The sequence below is a fragment of the Pristiophorus japonicus genome, chromosome 7 (assembly GCF_044704955.1).
Source record: "Pristiophorus japonicus isolate sPriJap1 chromosome 7, sPriJap1.hap1, whole genome shotgun sequence".
Classification (NCBI taxonomy): Eukaryota; Metazoa; Chordata; class Chondrichthyes; family Pristiophoridae; genus Pristiophorus; species Pristiophorus japonicus.
The window spans coordinates 109,837,206-109,851,754 of NC_091983.1; the positions used below are offsets into that span (position 1 = coordinate 109,837,206).

A 14,549-nucleotide genomic window follows, 5' to 3' on the forward strand; every position below is an offset into this window, starting at 1 on the left:
CTAACTCCCTTTTGAATATATCTAACGAACTGTCCTCAACAACTTTCTGTGGTAGAGAATTCCATAAGTTCACAATTCTATGGGTGATAAAGTTTCTCCTCATCTTGGTTCCGGATGGCTTACCCCCTATCCTTAGACTGTGACACCTGGCTCTGGACTTTCCCAACATCGGGAACATTCTTCCTGCATCTAACCTGTCCAATCCCATCAGAATTTTAATATGCTTCTATGAGATCCCCCCTCATTCTTCTAAATTCCAGTGAATGTAAGCCTGGTCAATCCAGTCTTTCCTCATATGTCAGTCCTGCCCAGGAATCATTTTGGTGAACCTTCGCTGCACTCCCTAAATAGCAAGAATGTCCTTCCTCAGATTAGGAGACCAAAACTGTACACAATATTCAAGGTGTGGCCTCACCAAGGCCCTGTACAACTGCAGTAAGACCTCCCTGTTCCTATATTCACATCCTTTCACTGTGAAGGCTAACATGCCATTGCTTTCTTTACTGCCTGCTGTACATGCATGCCTACTTTCAATGACTGATGTACCATGACACCCAGGTCTCATTGCACCTCCCTTTTTACTAATCTGTCACCATTCAGATAATCTGCCTTCCTGTTTTTGCCACCATAGTGGATAACCTCACATTTATCCACATTATACTGCTTCTGCCATGCATTTGCCCACGCACCTAACCTATCCAAGTCACTCTGCAGCCTCTTGGCATCCTCCTCACAGTTCACACTGCCACCCAGCTTCATGTCATCTGCAAACTTGGAGATATTATGTTCAATTACTTTGTCTAAATCATTAATGTATATTGTAAATAGCTGGGGTCCCAGCACTGAACCTTGCGGTACCCCACTAGTCACTGCCTGGATTCTGAAAAAGACCCGTTTATTCCCACTATTTGCTTCCAGTTCTCTATCCACGTCAGTACATTACTCCCAATACCATGTGCTTTACTTTTGCACACTAATCTCTTGTGTGGGACCTTGTCGAAAGGCTTTTGAAAATCCAAAAACACCACATCCACTGGGTCTCCCTTATCGACTCTACTAGTTACATCCTCTCAAAATTCTAGAAGATTTGTCAAGCATGATTACCGTTTCATAAATCCAAGCTGACGTGGGGAGACCTGGCAGACCGCCAGCACATAATGCATGGAGGGAGATTGCAGGGCCGGTGTCAGGCACCTCAATATATGTGAGGGCGTACCCTCCAAGGAGGTTGCTGGCCAGTCTGCACCCGGCCCTTCCAGAGTGGCGATGGGTCGACACCTCCTAGCTCTGGGGTGACTGGGATCGTCGTCATCCTCCTCCTCCTCCTTGGGTGTTACTGCTGGCTCAACCTCCAACGGCTGTCCCCTCATGATGGCCAGGTTGTGCAGAATGCAGTAGACCATGGCAATGATGGAGTCCAGTTGAGAGTACTGGAGTGCAAGGTGCCACCAGAGCGGTCCAGGCACCGGAACCTCTGCTTAAGGATGCCTATGCACTGCTTGATATAGCTGGTGGCCACAATGAGCGTCATTGTATGCATGCTCTGGTGCTGTCCTGGGGTTCCACAGTGGAGTGAGCAGCCACGTTGACCCCAAGCAACCAATCGCAATCCTGATTCGGGCTGGTGAAGACTGTGTGCACACCGGTCTGGCGCAGAATGAATGAATCATGGCTGCTGCCTCCTTTGCCCACTGCCTTTTCTGCACTGTGCTGATGGTGATGCCTTCTCCTGTGTGCCACCCTGCTTCTGGCCAGGTGTCTCCCTCCCAGCACTCCTCCCATCCTCTGGGTGAACCCTGCCAAGCATGCAGGCCTCCACTAAAGAGTCAGACTTGAAAATTGTACAAACGTTTGTGAAGATCTCTGAGCAGCACTCAGCAGGTTGAATGGAGCAAAAATAATTAATAAAACTTTAAAAGATAAATACAATGGATGCTGTAATCTTATAAAAATACTAAAATGAATAAAATTACTTCTCTACCAAAGAGTCCCACTTTGGCAACACTGCAGCAGTGTCTTGTTCAAGCACTGACTCAAATACCTCATGGGGACACCGCTGGGAAAAGACTTATCTTTTTGCAGCTGAAAATCCCGGTCCTTGCCGCTTTCCAGCAGCCCACACACTGCAGAGCTCTCTGCTGCAATGTCTCCTTTACAGCGGCTTCACCCCGCCGTTTCCGGAGGAAGTGCACACTGCTCAAATCCCTGAATATGGCTCGGGGAGGGAAAATCAGCCGACCACGGTGGCCGATCGATTTTATTTTTTTGGTCAAACTCCACAGTAGCCGTCCCTTTGGGGACGGTGAATTTCGGCCCCATAGTTGTTTCAGATTGCAATTCATTAGCTTGTATAGTTAAATATTCATTACTGAATTTTGCAGATGTTCAAGCAGAATCTCCTTTTTAAAAGATAAGTCTGTACAGTTTTATCTTTCACCGTGCTAATGAATTAAAATAGATTGTAACACGTGCAATTAAGTGATTTTGCACCTGTTTGAATAACTTGCGTTTGGAAGTCAACAGGGCTCAGTTTTATGTTGATCTACAATAACAGTTGAAATGGAAATACTGATAACAGGTGCAGGGAAGTTGGTTCAGACCAGTATTGAGTCACTTGTGTATTTATAGGGAGTGGCAAGAAAATCATGTTGGAGAAACTGATTGGCAGTTTGGCTTTTGCACGTCTAAAACTATGGCGAACATTTCTTGTGGGGAAAAAAATAGGCAGAAGGAGAGCAGAACCCAAGAGTTCATGTTGAACCAAATATAGGAATATCAAAATGTATCCATGTTCTGCTATAATTATTTTAAATGAAAATATTTTTAAAATTGCCCTGCCCTGCCCCAGCTGATCAGACTGTTTTGTAATGTACTCTCCTTTCTCTGGGTGTGTCTTTGGTTCTCCACAGTCCCTACCCTGTGCTCGTCAGTTTTTCTCTTTCTGCCTGAATATTTTGTCCTTTTGTGTGTTTGTCTGATTTTCATAATAAATGTCTGTGCCTCACTGTGTCTTTAGCTCTCTGTTCACCTGTAGATGAGGAAAGAGGGAGAGACAAAGGCATGCTATCTGTCTGCTTTGCAATATATTTTCATTTGTACTCATTGTCATACCCTGGGCTCAACCGTCTTTTTTTTCTGTCCTTTTGCTAGATATTTCCCACCCTGAATTTCTGTAATATTTTCTGTCCCTCATTCTTCCTGGTTTCTCTGCTATTCTCCTTAATCTATGACATCACGTATTTCCAATCTGCCTCTTTTGCCTCTAACTGTTGGTGCAGCTGCACTCATCTAGGCAAGTGGAGAGTATTCCATCACACTCCTGACTTGTGCCTTGTAGATCGTGGAAAGGTTTTGGTCCGTCAGGAGGTGAATCACTTGCCGCAGAATACCCAGTTTCTGACCTGCTCTTGTAGCCGCAGTATTTATGTGACTGGTCCAGTTAATTTTCTGGTCAATGGTAACCCCCAGATGTTGGTGGGGGATTCGGCGATGGTAATGCCGTTGAATGTCATGCGGCATTGGTTAGACGTTAGCTTGTTAGAGATAGTTATTGGCTGGCAATTGTGTGGCGTGAATGTTACTTGCCACTTATCAGTCTGAATGCCATCCAGGTCTTGCTGCATTATCTGAGGAATTATGAATGGCGCTGAACACTGCGTGTCCAGTCATCGGAGAGCATTCCCACTTCTGACCTTCTGATGGACAGATGATCATAGAAGTTGCTGAAGATATTTGGGCCTAGGACACTGCCATGAGGAACTCCTGCAGCAATGTCCTGGGGCTTACATGATTGGCCTCCAACTAGCACAACCATTCTCCTTTATGCTGTGTATGACTCTCTGGATGGAGTGTTTTCCCCCGATCCCCGCTGATTTTAAGTTTATTGGGCTCCTTGATGCCACACATCGGTCAAATGCTGATTTCATATCAAGGGCAGTCGCTCTTGCCTCACCTCTGGAATTCAACTCTTGACCACGTTTGGACTAAGTCTGTAATGAGGCCTGCAGCTGAGTGGTTCAAACTGAGCATCGGTGAGAAAGTGCCACTCTGTCAATGACACTTTCGAACACTTTGCTGATGATTTAGTGTAGTCTAATGAGGTGGTAATTGGTTGGATTGGAATTGTTCTGCTTTGTGTGAGCAGGATGTACCTGGGTACTTTCCCACGTTGTCCGGTAGCTGCCAATGTTGTAGCTATACGAGTACAACTTGGCTCGAGGTGGGGCTAGTTCTGGAGCACGTCTTCAGCACAACAGCCGGAAGGTCGGGGCTCATAGCTTTTGTTGTAGCCAGTGTACTCCACCATTTCTTGATATCATGTGGAATGAGACGAATCAGCTAAAGACTGGCATCTGTGATGGTGGGGACCTTGGGAGAAGGCCGAGATGGATCATCCACTCAGCACTTATTGCTGAAGATGGTTGCAAACCGTTCAGCTTTGTGTTTTGCAGTCGCGTGCTGGGCTCTGCCATCATGAGGATGGGGATGTTCATGGAGTCGCCTCGTCCCGTTAATTGTTTAATTGTCAACCACCATTCACGACTGGATGTGGCAGGACTGCAGAGCTTTGATCTGATCTATTGATTGTGGATTCACTTAGCTCAGTGTACAGCATGCATCTTCCGCTGTTTAGCATGCATGTAGTCTTGTGATGTAGCTTCACCAGGTTGTCATTTATTTTCGCTACCTGCCGCAAGCCGTCTGACAGCTAAATTCCTTCAGGATTCAGCAGCTTGGTCAGTAGTGGTGCTATTGAACATAAGAAATTTGGCCCCTCGAGCCTGCTCCGCCATTCAATAAGATCATGGCTGATCTGATCATGGGCTCAGCTGCACTTTCCTGCCCGCTCCCCATAACCCTTTACTCGCTTGCCGCTCAAAAATCTATCTCCGCCTTAAATATATTCAAATGACCCAGCCTCCACAGCTATCTGGGGAAGAGATTTCTACAGATTTACAACCCTCAAGAAATTCCTCCTTATCTCAGTTTTAAATGGGCGACACCTTATTCTAAAACTATGCCCCTAGTTCTAGATTGTCCCATGAGTGGAAACAACCTCTCTGCATCTATCTTGTTGAACCCCCTCATTATCATATATGTTTCAATAAAATCACACCTCATCCTTCTGAACTCCAATGAGTACAGGCCCAACCTGTTCAACCTTTCTTCAAAAGTCAATCCTTTCATCTTGGCAATCAACAGAGTGAACTTTCTCTGCACTGCCTCCAATGCAAGTGTATCCCTCCTTTTTAAATGAGACCCAAACTGTACTCCATACTCTAGGTGCAGCTTCACCAGTACAGTTGTAGCAGGACTTCTCTGCTTTTATACTCATCCCAATAAAGGTCAACATTCCATTTGCCTTCCTGATTACTTGCTGTACCTGATTACTAACTTTTTGTGTTTTATGCACAAGGACTCCCAGGTCTGTCTGTACTGCAGTAATTTTTCTCCATTTAAAAAAAAAAATGCTTTTTTATTTTTTCTGCCAAAGTGGATAACCTCACACTTTGTCACATTATACTCCATCTGCCAAATTTTTGCCCACTCATTTAGCCTGCCTATCTCTTTGCAGATTTTTTATGTCGTCCTCGCAACTTGCTTTCCCCCACCCATCTTTGTATCATCAGAAAACTTGGCTACTTTACACTGTCCCTTCATCAAAATCATTAATATAGATTGTAAAAAGTTGAGGCCCCAGCACAGATACCTGTGACACCCCACCAGTTACTGTTTGCCAACTGGAAAATGATCCATTTATCCCGACTCTCTGTTAGATAGCCAATCCTCTATCCATGCTAATATATTACTCCCAACCCCGTGAACTTTCATCTTGTTCAATAGTAACCTTTTATGTGGCACATTATCGACTGTCTTCTGGAAATCCAAATACACCACATTCACTGGTTTCCCCTTATCCACCCTGTTCGTTACATCCTCAAAGAACTCCAGCAAATTTGTCAAACATGATTTCCCTTTCATAAAACCATGCTGACTCTGCTTGAGCCTCTCTATATTAATGATTTGAAATTCATGAATTTGTAAGGACACTCTTTGAATACTACTGAATTTTATAAGATAAGTAAAATACAAGTTTCAATCTTCATGGAAAACAGGATGCCAAAATAAATTTTATAAATCCATGTATTGTCCGCTCCGTTGGGTGGGCCACATCATCCGCATGCCTGACACGAGACTCTCGAAGCAAGTGCTCTATTCAGATCACTGACATGGCAAGTGAGCCCCAGGTGGGCAGAGGAAATGTTTCAAGGACACCCTCAAATCCTCTTTACTCGTTGGAGTTCAGAAAGATGAGGGGTGATCTTATAGAAACATTTAAAATAATGAAAGGGATAGACAAAATCGAGGCAGAGAGGATGTTTCCACTGGTCGGGGAGACTAGAACTAGGGGGCACAGCCTCAAAATTGGGGGAGCCAATTTAAAACCGAGTTGAGCAGGAATTTCTTCTCCCAGAGGGTTGTGAGTCTGTGGAATTCTCTGCCCAAGGAAGCAGTTGAGGCTAGCTCATTGAATGTATTCAAGTCACAGATAGATAGATTTTTAACCAATAAGGGAATTAAGGGTTATGGGGAGCGGGCGGGTAAGTGGAGCTGAGTTCACGGCCAGATCAGCCACGATCTTGTTGAATGGCGGAGCAGGCTCGAGGGGCTAGATGGCCTACTCCTGTTCCTAATTCTTATGAAATGCAACATCCCCAACGGCACTGGGGAATCCCTGGCCCAAGACCACCCTAAGTGGGCGAGCATCCGGGAGGGTGCTGAGCACCTAGAGTCTCATCGCCAAGAGCATGCGGAAATCAAGCGCAGACTGCGGAAGGAGCGTGTGGCAAACCAGACTCCCACCCACCCTTTCCTTCAACGACTATCTGTCCCACCTGTGACGGACTGTAATTCCCGCATTGGACTGTACAGTCACCTGAGAACTCACTTTTAGAGTGGAAGCAAGTCTTCCTTGATTTTGAGGGAATACCTATGATGATGATGAATCCGTTTTTACAAGATTTTGATGGCTATGCATGTCATGGTGAATAGCCATAATTGTATTCCAACTGTGTTCGATGTCAAATTTTCAAAACTTGGCAACCTTTCATTAGGCAATTCTTTTCCCCGCTCTTCCTCAGTTTGTTTTCATTTGCTTTACAGTCTTCATGCACTTTTCCTACTTAATTATTTATGAACCGTATTCTCCCAGTCTGCAATTGCTACCTTCTCCTTTCACCGTCCACACAATGCTTCGCCTCCTCACAAATCTTCACAACTTTACAACATACTAACCAATTTCCACTCTTTCCCCGCCTCCCCGTCTCTCCTCTTCAACACCCCCTCCCTCATCTCTCCTCTTCACCCCCTCCCCGTCTCTCGCTCGCTCCTCTTCACCCCTCTCTCTCACTCTCCTCTTCGCCCCCCTCCCGTGTGTGTCTCTCTCTCTTGCTCCTCTTCACCCCCCTCTCGGTTTTCCCCTCCCCTCTCGGTTTTCCCCTTCCCGCTCGCTCGCTCTCCAATGCCATTGACCCATTTGGATTGCTATTTGTTGGAGCTATCCAAAAGTAGTCCACCATCATGCTTTCTTGCCACAGCCCTGTGCCCTCCTCTACTTAAAATAGAACTCTGATTCAGAGTTCTATTTTAAGTAGAGGAGGGCACAGGGCTCCAGAGACTTGAGCACATAATCTAGTTGTGAGGAAGTGCTGTACTATCAGATGAGATGTTAAACACTCGGGTGGCTGTAAAAGATCCCATGACATTATTTAAGGAAGAGCATGGAGGTCTCATAGTATCCTGGTCAATGTTTATTACTCAACAAAAAGCTACAATAGTTGATCTGGTCATTTATTTCATTGCTATTTGTGGGACCTTGCTGTGGGCAAATTAGCTGCCGTGTTTCCATCATTACAAAAATTAACTTTGTTGGCCCCAACAGCATGGTAATGCACACTTAGATTTTCTGACTAAAGAACGTTAAATGTACAAATTGACTAACTGTAATTTTAAAATTCAATAACCAGGAATCTTGGATAATCAATCAAAGTATGCAATTTGAAATGGATCTAATGAGTTCTAGTTAATCTTGGATGTTTTCTATGTTTCTATGTTTTCTTCAGGTCCAGTGTAAGTCCTCTTGTCACTGTTGAATGCACAGCCGATGCAAGGATAAGGATTGTGTATAGACTTGCATGAAATGTATTTTCTTAGATTTTGTTCTGTTTGATTTTTGTACTTTTTTGTTTAAAATTTTTCTGTGAATGCTTGCTTGAATGTGTTCTTGTCAAAATGATTTAGATTCCTAAGCCTTGACCTCCTCACCTGTTGAGTTCAGTTCTTTTGTACGACTCCGTTTTGAAGCATTGCCATTGTAAGTTTTTGTGCTAAGGAGCTGATGTGTCTGTGGTATGTGGGTCTATGTGTCATCAGTCAATACCCATTAATGTTTGATTCACTCAGACTCAACACAGCATTGTTTTAAGATGTTGAGGGTGGGGAACTTAGCGAAGGTGCCGTTCAAGGTTAGGACAGGTATTATCTTGTTTGAGATGGTAATTTATTGGTACTTAAAGTGGCAGCAATGTTACCTGCCACTCATCAGTCCAAGCCTGGATGTTATCCAGATCCTGCGGTCTGTTAGAATGGGCTGCTTAGAATCATAGAAATTTTCAGCACAGAAGGAGGCCATTCACCTGTCGTGCCTGTGCTTGCTCATTGAAAGAGCAGTTGTGCTTAATCCCACATCCCCACTTTTTGTCCGTAACACACAGTTCCTCATTCTCCAGTACCTGTCCAACTCCCTTTCAAAATTATTTATGGCATTGGCTTCCACCACCTTTTCAGGTATTCAGAGCAGTGGGGAAAAAATGGCTTCTCCTCATTCCGCTATTTTTTCAATGTTCTTTAATCTATGACCACTAGCTATTGACCCACTGCCAGAGGGAATAGTTTTTCTCTATCAAAACTTCTCATCATCTTGGAAACCTCTTTTAGGTCACCTCGTAACTTTCTCTGTTCCAAGGAGGTCAGTCCTAACTTTTCTAACCTCTCATAACTGAAATCGCTCACTCCTGGTAATATCCTGGTTAACCTCCCCTGTACCCTTTCTAAGACTTTTCATCATAGGCAGTCCCTGAAAATCGAGGAAGACTTGCTTCCACTCTAAAAGTGAGTTCTCAGGTGACTGTACAGTCCAATATGGGAATTATAGTCTGTCACAAGTGGGGCAGACAGTCGTTGAAGGGTGGGTGGGTGGGGAAGCTGGTTTGCCGCACGCTGCTTCTGCGCTTGATTTCTGCATGCTCTCGGCGACGAGACTCTCGGTGCTCGGCACCCTCCCGGATGCTCTTCCTCCACTTTGGGCCATCTTGGGCCAGGAATTCCCAGATGCCAGTGGGGATGTTGCACTTTATCAAGGAGGCTTCAAGGGTGTCCTTGAAAAGTTTCCTCTGCCCACCTGGGGCTCGCTTGCCGTGTAGGAGTTCTGAGTAGAACGCTTGCTTCGGGAGTCTCGTGTCGGGCATGCGGACAATGTGGCCCACACAATGGAGCTGGTCAAGTGTGGTCAGTGTTTCGATGCTTTACACCTTTACATCATTCCTGAAGTGTGGTGCCCAGAATTGTCCACAATACTCCAGCTGAAGCCTAACCAGTGACTTATAAAATTCTAGCATAATCTCTGCTTTTATATTCTATGTCTCTATTTATAAACCCAAGTAACCCATGTGCTTTTTAAACCACCTTATCAGCTTGCCCTGCCACCTTTTTATGTAGTTGTGCGTAACAACATCAAGGTGTCTCTGCTAATCTACGCTTTTCAAAGTCATGCCATTTATAGTATACTATCTTTCCATATTAGTCCACCCTAAGTGCAATATTCACAGACATATAAAAGTAAAATACTGCGGATGCTGGAATCTGAAATAAAAACAGAAAATGCTGGAAATCTCAGCGGGTCAGGTAGCAACTGTGGAGAGCGAAACAGAGTTGACGTTTCCGGTTGATGACCCTTCAGTTCTGATGAAGGATCATCGACCTGAAACGTTAACTGTTTCTCTCCACAGATGCTGCCTGACCTGCTGAGATTTCCAGCATTTTTTGTTTTTATTTGGGTCCTAGCTATGCCTGCCTTTTTTCGTGGGATACGTAGAACGTGCTTTGTTCCGGTCCTACTCTGGTCCCCTCCCGAACCTCTTTTTCCAGTACATGGATGACTGTATCGGTGCTAGTTCCTGCTCTCACCCTGAACTTGAAAATTTCATCCACTTTGCATCTAATTTTCACCCTTCCCTCACCTTCACATGGTCCATCTCCGACTATTCTCTTCCCTTCCTCGACTTCTATCTCCATTTCTGGGGATAGTCTATTGACTAACATTCACTATCAGCCCACTGACTCCCACAGCTACCTGGATTACACTTCCTCCCATCCCCGCATCCTGTAAGGATTCCATTCCATTCTCTCAGATTCTGCGTCGCATATGCTCTGATGACGCCACCTTTCACAGTGCCTCTAACATGTCTTCCTTTTTCCTCAACAGAGGATTCCCTCCACCATGATTAACATGGCCCTCGACCACATCCATTCTATTTCCCGCACTTCTGCTCTCGCTCCTTTCCTTCCGTCCCAGAACCATGACCGGGTTCCCCTTGTCCTGACTCTTCACCCCACCAGCCTCCATGTTCAACAGATCACCCGCTGCCATTTCCACCACCTCCAGAGTGATCCTACCACCAATCACATTTTCCCCTCCCCTCCCCTCTCAGCATTCTGAAGGGGCCGCTCCCTCATCGACACCCTGGTTCACTCCGCAATCATCCCCAACACTTTCTCCCCTTCCCATGGCACCTTCCTGTGCAAGGGCAGGAGATGCAACACCTGCCCTTTTACCTCTTCCCTTCCCACTGTCCAGGACCGCAAACACTCCTTCCAGATGAAACAACGATTTACTTGTATTACTTTCAATTTAGTGCACAGTATTCGCTGCTCGTGATGTTGTCTCCTCTACATTGGGGAGACCAAACACAGATTGGGTGACCGCTTTGCAGAACATCTTTCAGTGCGTAACCATGATCCCGAGCTTCCAGTTGCCTGTCACTTTAATTCTCTGCTCCACTCCCACTCTAACCTCTCCATCCTTGGCCTCCTGCAGTGTTCCAATAAAGCTTAACGCAAGCTCGAGGAACAGCACTTCATCTTTCGTTTAGGCACTTTATAACCACCTGGACTCAACATAGAGTTCAACAATTTCAGACTATAACCCCTGCCCATTTTTTTTTTTTTAAAGTCCCCTTTTTTTCCTCTTTCCCATGGCCACTGGTGATCATTCCGCCATTCACACCCCATCGAGACTCACCTTAACTCATCTTTTGTTTCCTAACTTGTGCCATTATCATATTTGTCTCTTAAATCACTCCAGCCTTCCACCCTATCACAGACCACCTTCCCTTTTGTTCTTTTCTCTTTCCACCCCCCCCCCCCCCCTTCAGTGCCCCTGCATTTCCTTAAGAATTTGTTGCATCTCAAACTTTTCCAGTTCCGACAAAGGGTCACAGACCAGAAACGTTAACTCTGTTTCTCTCTACAGATTTTACCTAAGCTGAGATTTCCATCATTTTCTGCAATACTCCATATTTCTCTGCATTTAACTTCATCTGCCATGTTTCTACCCATTTTATAATCCTGTCTGTCATGCAGAAGCCGATAACTGTCCTCATCGCTATCTACTACATTGCCAAGTTTGGTATCCTCTGCAAACTTTATAATGCTGCTCCCTACACCTGAATCTAGGTCATTTATAAAAATTTGTCAAGAGTAGTGGACCCAAAACTGATCCTTGTGGAACACCACTGCAAACCACCTCCCAGTCTGGAAAAATATCCATCCACCACCACACTTTGCTTCCTGTCACTGAGTCATTGTTGTGACTATACCGTCACTTTCCCATTAATTCCAAGATCTTCGAGCTTCTTAATAAGCCTCCTGTTTGGCACTTTTGTCGAATGCCTTCCGAAAGTCCACATATATAACACTTACTACACTCCCTTGATCAACCTTCTCTGTTACCTCATCAACAAATTCAATCAAGTTAGTCAGACATGATTTGCCTTTAACAAATCCATTATCAGAGGAGTTTTGAATGCAGCTGAACACTGGAATAGTCAGCAAACAGCTCCACTTCTGATCAAAGGGAAGTCATTGATGAAGTAGGAAAAGATGGTTGGATTGAGGTCTCTTGTCTTAGGGACTCCTACAGCGATGTTCTGTGACTGCGTTTGGCCTCCAACAGTTATGACCATCTTTCTTTTTGTCATATGATTCCAGCCATTGGAAGGTTATCCCTCTGACCTTCATTGATGTCAGTTTTTCTTGGGCTGCTTGGTGTTGTGATCAGTTGAATGCACTCTTGATATTCATGACAGCTTCTCTCGCCTGAAAAGAAACTAAACTGAATTATGTGGTAATGTGAGTTATGTGAGGAATATATATGCCATGTTCACACTGTGTTTTCATGTGCTTGGAAGAGTTGATAGAATTATACTGTTTCCAATAGTTGAGGGGCCAAAGGGGAATTCACTTCCAACATTAATCATAAAGGCAGAAACTGTGTACATTTGAGATCGTACATGGTGGATGAAGGAAAAAGGGTTGAAGGGACATCGGAGTGGGGTGGGTAAATGTCATTAGAACTATTCATTTATGTGTAGGGTAAACACTGACGCAGACTTGTTGGGGCGAATGCTCTGTTTCCATATTGTAACTTGTATGTATTTATCTGTATAACTTTTTTGTGCTATATTCAATCCCTGGTGCTGAGTTAGCTGATCTCAGGTGGTGGAAGCAGTACATTAAGCCTCAGGAGTTCCACTCCTTGCTATCAAGGGACTCTTGTTGGAAAATCTACCTTTTTGGTTGGATGGGAATACATCTGGCTTGACTGAAATACTCATGATTGAATAGCTTCCTGACTATTGCAAATTGGCTCATAAGAACAGAAAAGATACTATGTAGTACTAATGGTCTTTTGAAATGTATAAACACCATGAGTCACCACCTTCAGGAAATGGAGGAAGAAAGCGCATTTATTTTTTTGAAGATCGTTCCAGTCGAGGGGTATTGTTGTTCAGTCATGTGTCTCCAGAAACAAATGACTAACACTTTGAATATTGCCTTGATAAAGTTAATGAAACTATATTCATGGGCTTATGTCGGTCAGAAGTAGGAGGCCTGCAGCACTGTTGTAGATAGGGTAACTACCAGTAATTCAGGTTAGAGGGAGGCCATCTAGTAATTTTGGAAATGAGAACTGGTCAGAAGTAGTCCAGTTGTCAATTGCTGGCTTGTTTATTTTTGAAGTGACTATGCATGTATAATCTGCTTTGCTTTTGCTCAAACATTTGATTTAGAAAAAGAAAATCCTGCTTCTGTCTGGTTTTAGTCTGACCAAAAGATGCCCACTGTAGTTGCAGGGCTTGGGTGAGAAATCAACTCATACTTTTATTGAGACAGAATTATTTAGGGCTCTATGTGAAATTATGGTTCAGTTAATGCTTGAATTTTACTTGGTGACGGAGTTTGGTTTTAAAACTGTTAATATTTTTATTCCAAGAAAAAAAATCGTAAATGCATATCAAACCTCACCCCAACTCCATGATTGTGTTACAATATCTTCTAGTTTGAACTAATGATATATTGAAGGCGCTGAGAAGAATTGGTTTCTGTCACTATGTTTATGATGCAAAGAATGTTGTTTACGCACTTGGCCTTTAAAACTTTCTACGAGGCAACTGCCCTTGCCTGAAGTTGCTGTCGCATTCGCGCATAAATAACGTAACACTGAATGCTCTTTGCCTCGCCATTATTTTGACAGCAAGTTATGGGCCATTATCTCTCCTCTTGGTCTTCTCTGCTCCAGTTGAAATAGTTTATGAAATCTCCTCCTAAATATAGTTTTCCATCCCCTGGCGGCATCTTAGTAAGTGTACCCATACTCCGGTTTTAATACCCTGTCTATAATAGTATGTCTAAATCTGCGCACAGTTGGTATATAATTTCTTTCTCAGACTCTTGCACTTCGAAAGGTTAGCTATATTACATTTCAACTTTCCTGCAAACTGTTTGTTTTGTTTTGGTTGATCAAAAGGTCATTTCCATATACGGACAGATCTGAAACCTGTCTCATTATTTACACCATGATAGCTTGTCCAGGAGAAACAGTTATCTCCTAATACATTGCCAAACACTGTCTGTTCGACACAATGTGCACCACTTTTTCCTTCCTCCCTTGAAAGGTGGAAGTACTGATAGACTTGCAAGTATAGGTCAAATGTACTTCAAAGTTAGCAGAAGCAATAAGGTCCTAAAGGGGGAAAATAGAATCTCTTCATAAGGGTGAAAATGGCCTCTTCAGAACATGATTTTACAGTCTGATGAGCAACCCAAGACTTTTGCTTGGGCTTTCATTAATACAATAGTGTATATGAGGACTTTCATCCATAAAGTTCAGATCTCCAGCCAAAACTGAAAACTCAGACAACCCTAATATT

At 44.0% G+C, this 14,549-nt stretch overlaps 1 protein-coding gene across 1 annotated transcript in view; it reads left to right on the forward strand.

Moving 5' to 3' along the window:
- tnfrsf21 (tumor necrosis factor receptor superfamily, member 21) overlaps positions 1-14,549 on the forward strand; it is a 90,897-nt gene that overhangs the window by 60,396 nt on the left and 15,952 nt on the right. The gene's annotated exons all lie outside the window — the stretch shown is intronic.